At 40.4% G+C, this 5,333-nt stretch overlaps 1 long non-coding RNA gene across 1 annotated transcript; it reads left to right on the top strand.

Annotated features, from left to right (window-relative positions):
* Positions 1 to 1,621: 1,621 nt before the first annotated feature.
* On the top strand, positions 1,622 to 2,436 carry LOC107663262 (uncharacterized). The gene is made up of 3 exons (XR_001631313.1): positions 1,622 to 1,666; positions 1,757 to 1,805; positions 1,967 to 2,436. It is a non-coding gene; the product is annotated as an uncharacterized LOC107663262 (long non-coding RNA).
* Positions 2,437 to 5,333: the final 2,897 nt, after the last annotated feature.

Genomic DNA, 5,333 nt, shown 5'->3' with positions numbered 1-5,333 from the left:
GGCCATCCGAATAGTTGTAGCAGTGACAATGTGCCTGGGACCCCACATAGTTTCATCAGTGACACTGTTCCTGGGACATCAGATAGTTTTGACTTTGACACTGATGTGGACTATTGGTCTACTGACTCAGAAAAAGAACCAAATGATGAAGCTGAGGTGACCAGCAGCTTTGAAGATGACCTAAGACAGTGGTCCTTAGACCACAAATTGACACACAGAGCGCTTAATGGATTATTGTCCATATTAAGAAAGCAAGGGCACCTATTGCCTGTGGATTGCCGGACATTCCTTGCTACACCACAGTGTAACACAGCAGAGCCTAAATGTGGTGGGCAGTACAGATACTACGGCTTAGAAAAGGGGATCTGCCGTTATTTAAGTCAGATGGAGAGTAATGATGTGCACCTCAGTGTAAACATTGATGGCATCCCACTTTTTAAAAGTAGGTGTGTCCAATTCTGGCCAATACTGGTGAAGTGTGGCCATTTTGATCCATTTATTGTAGCTATGTTTAGTGGACAACATAAGCCAAGTCCGCTTGAGGAGTATCTTAAAGACTTTGTGACCGAGTACAAACATCTCAAAGAAAATTGTATAGTTTATAAAGGCCAGACTTACACTGTCAATATTGATGCTCTGATCTGTGATGCACCAGCAAGGGCATATCTAAAATGTATTAAGGGTCATACTTCCTATGAGAGTTGTGAGAGATGTTTGATCAGAGGTGCTCGTGTTGAGAGAAGAATAGTTTTCAGTGAACAGGAATGCACTTCTCGAACAGATGACGGTTTCTCCAGAGTAGAGTACAGGAACCACCAAACTGATGTCAGCCCCTTCATTGCTGCAGGAATTCCTTGTGTTAGCTCATTTGTGTTAGATTATATGCATATGGTCTGCTTGGGAGTAGTTAGACGCCTGTTAATTTACTTGACTCGTGGCCCAAAAATCTGTCGTTTATCTGTGAAGCAAAAGGATGCAATTTCTCAAAAACTAATTGCACTGAGAGGGAAGATGCCGAGTGAGTTTGCTAGGCAACCGCGGGGTTTACGTGAACTAGATAGGTGGAAAGCCACTGAACTACGGCAGTTTTTGCTATACACAGGACCTGTGGCATTGAAAACTGTGTTGTCCCCTGAAAGATATAAACATTTCTTGTCCTTGACAGTAGCCATGTCGATAATGCTGGAGTCAAGATGACAGGATTCGAAATGCTTATCTCCAATATGCTCATGAACTAATCAAACACTTTGTCATGCGCTGTGCTGACCTGTATGGCAAGACCTTTCCTGTATACAATGTACATGGATTAATTCATCTCCATGAAGATGCCAGCCACTTCAACTGTTCCTTAAATGACATTTCCTGTTTTCCATTTGAAAACTACCTGCAACAAATCAAGAAACATGTGAGGAGCGGGAGAAGTCCCCTGGAACAAGTTACCAGGCGTCTGTCAGAAATTGAACATTCAGAAGTGAACAAGAGCAAAATGCACTCTAAAGTGTTTGCTTCTGTTAAAGAAAGAGACAGTTGTTTTCTCTTGAGAGACGACAGATTTGCTTTTGTTCGACAGAAAAATGCTGACGGTACCTTTGCTTGCGAAATCCTGCACCAGCGTCACACTAAAATGCAAGCACAGCCCCTCTGCGAAGAGACCTTTCGAGACCCAGTGAGTATTCATCTCATCACACTTTAAACAGCACTTTTTTTTATTTTTTCAGGCCTTGTGAAATGTAAGAACATTCTTTGTGTTTTTCAGGATCTGGACATGTAGCAAGAGGTTGGGCCAGGGATGGCTATCGCTCAAGGTAAAGAAACAGGATAAGGCACAGCGTCAGTAGCGACTGTCTTCTACTGGTCTCCAGCCCTTGTTGTTGTCCAACCAGTAGGGGTTAGTCTGTTGCAGTGGTATTGTATTATGTCAGTTAAAAAATGTCCAAGTGATTAAAATAAATTTAAATGGTACTAGGTCCAGCGGTGGATCCAGCATCAGGTCCAGACATAGTGATGTCTCCAGATACAGGTCCAGGTCCAAGTCCTGGTACAGTGATGGTTCGAGGCACACCGTCAGGTCCAGACATGACGGGTCAAGGCACAGTGATGGTTTGAGACACGCCGGCAAGTCCAGATATGACGTGTCACGACACAGGTCCAGACATGACAGATCACGCCATAGTGACGCCTCCAGATGCAATGACAGATCCCGTAGTGATGCCTCCAGGCCCCCCGCCAGGTCAAGTCATAATGAAAGATCACGGCACGGTGATCTCACCAGCCCCCCTTATGAAAGGCCAAGGCATGGTGAGTTGTTTAAGACCACAAATTTCATCTAAGCACTTTGCAATTCAGTGAGTAGTGTTGATGCACCCCTAATCGTTACAATATTAATTTATTATTTATCTTCTAATGCGACCCAAATCTATTGAAAGTTGTCATTTGGTAATTTATCCTGTTTTTAGTATAGTTGCTTATGGTTCAATTTTACCACAAAACACATTCGGTTAAGCACTTTAATTTTTATTGTTGTACATTTGTTGTTGTGGTACAGACCGACGCAAGGTCGGCTGTGTAACTATTTATTTTAGTTTTTTTTTAATTTTACCACCAGTGTTGATTTTAGAATGTTTTTAGGTTACTAAAGTTTTTAGGTTATGAACGTTTTTAGGTTACGATGCACAACATTGAAGTGATTAAATTCATGTTCCTAGATTTTAATGGTAGTTGGCAGTAAATTTAACTAGTCAAAGCTTATTAGTGACGTTTGTGCCAGTTAAAAACAATAAAGATGGAAATAAGTGAGTGGTGGTTGAGTTGTGATTTATTTTTAAACCTCTGTTTATAACTGTAGTCCCATGTTTCAAGAAGGTGAAGGACCTGTTTCAGTTTGTAGCTTCGTTTGGCTCAGCAGCAGGATTGAATTGGAAATGCATTACACCTTTGTATGCTTTTCCATTAATCATCTGCTGCGGAGACAATCAAATGAAGCTATAGGAAAATGAACTTGAACAGTATGCCACCTTCTGAAATGGGACTACAGTTATGTACAGAGCCTATAAGCAGTATAAAATGATGTCTAAAATGAGTTTAAGTTTGATGTAGAAAAGACGTCCACAACCACCACATTTGGCCTACAATTAGCCCTTATACAGAGGTCCTGTGGACGTCAATACTGGACGTTCGGTAGACGTTGGAAAAAAGACGTCATCTGGCGTCACAGTCTGCACCTTCAGGGGACCAAAATTGGACGTTCAAAAATGACGTACAGAAGACGTCATTTGGACGTGTCTTTGCGCAGTGGGTCCTCGTGAGCTTTTCATACAGACTTAGGCCTACATAATATAGATAGCCTATATATATTATGCATGTGCCTACCAGCAGATACATGCCGTTTAAACTGTGTAAAATGTTGTTTCATACACACAAGAGCGTTTTAGAAATGGAAACTGTTGATGAACCACAAAATCAGCTGTTACCGCGACTTGATTAAACCACAGAAACACCTATTCGTCAAAATGTATTAATACTTTCTGTTCAATTTACTTTATATAAAATAAAACATATATTTTACTGACGACCACACATATTAATGACAATGAATCAGGCTACGTACCTCAGTTTTCCCGCGGCGATGTCTTCCACGTGCGATGTGTTGATCTTTGGAAGCACATGCGCAGTAGGAGTCGACTCCAAAAGAGTCGATTCCTTGAATCTGACCAGCCCCGTTTTCGAAGTAGACTTAATATAAAATTATTAATATTCGACTCAGGCATTAAAGCGTGATTACTCCTCGTGAGCTTTTCATACAGACTTAGGCCTACATAATATAGATAGCCTATATATATTATGCATGTGCCTACCAGCAGATACATGCCGTTTAAACTGTGTAAAATGTTGTTTCATACACACAAGAGCGTTTTAGAAATGGAAACTGTTGATGAACCACAAAATCAGCTGTTACCGCGACTTGATTAAACCACAGAAACACCTATTCGTCAAAATGTATTAATACTTTCTGTTCAATTTACTTTATATAAAATAAAACATATATTTTACTGACGACCACACATATTAATGACAATGAATCAGGCTACGTACCTCAGTTTTCCCGCGGCGATGTCTTCCACGTGCGATGTGTTGATCTTTGGAAGCACATGCGCAGTAGTGATGAGGAGTCCTTGAATCTGACCAGCCCAGTTTTCGAAGTAGACTTAATATAAAATTATTATATTCGACTCAGGCTGTGTCTCCACTAATTTGGGAGTCACTCTAAAGAACCTGAAACCGATTACATGAGAGACAATAGCATAGCGAAGTTTAACGTTTTTATGACTGAGGCAGAATTTCAGCACCACTGGAAATGAACAGTGACCAATCAAATAGAAAGCACAGACATGAAACTTCATACTTGTATGTTATATTACATCCTAAAACGCTGTCTGGCATTAAAAACAGTCGACAAGCATTAACTGCACATCAATGCTTTATATTAATTAGATTTTATTAACACAATCCCGTGCTTCCTTCGCCAACTGAAGCAGAGGCTGAAAAACATAGGATTATCTCCGCTTGGCCCCAGGGAGAACGCCTCTTAATCAACTTGCTTTTTTGTTGTTTGCTTGTTTGTTTCAGGATTAAAATAATAATAATAATAATAATATAAGATAAACGACTGCTTATTTTCATTCACTGTTAATAAAATGATACAAATCATTCAACAGCATGTTGTGTTCTTTCATTCTGAGTGGAAAATACTCGGGTTTAGTTATTATACTTATCATATAGGTGTAGACGCATGTATAATCAGTGTAACTGCAGCTGTTATCAATAGCAGTAAATATGAAGGAACGTCTAAAACGTATAATTAAGAACGACGTCTATGCGATGTAAATCAGATGTCTAATAGACGTAACATTCTAATATTTAACGTCTGTAATACGTCCACCGGATGTCGCTGGAACGTCGGAAAAGGACGTCTATGCGACGTCTTCCAGATGAGCAAACGCCCTAAAAAATACGTCTCCCAGACGCAAATGCACACATCGCACAGACGTCCCCGCGACGTACCTGTGCTATCTGGGCTGGGTCCCACGGTGGGCAGAATATCCTATTCTTAGAGTCTCAAAGGACCCAGGCCCATTTCAAGCCTTTTCCTGACTGACTCAGATTGTTATTGTGTATTATATTTATGGAGCGAGATTAGTCTCAATAATAATTCACGCAAAAGACACGATGCACACATGCGTAGCCCAATTCACATGCATGAAACCTAATTCAGTGTATCCATTATTCCATTAAAACTGGACCAAAAAAAAAAAAAAAAAACCTCAAAAAAACAG

Source organism: Sinocyclocheilus anshuiensis, unplaced genomic scaffold (assembly GCF_001515605.1).
Source record: "Sinocyclocheilus anshuiensis isolate Anshui unplaced genomic scaffold, SAMN03320099.WGS_v1.1 scaffold2349, whole genome shotgun sequence".
NCBI classification, from domain to species: domain Eukaryota; kingdom Metazoa; phylum Chordata; class Actinopteri; order Cypriniformes; family Cyprinidae; genus Sinocyclocheilus; species Sinocyclocheilus anshuiensis.
The sequence above is the reverse complement of the archived record's forward strand: the minus strand, read 5'-3'. Positions and strand labels throughout refer to the sequence as shown.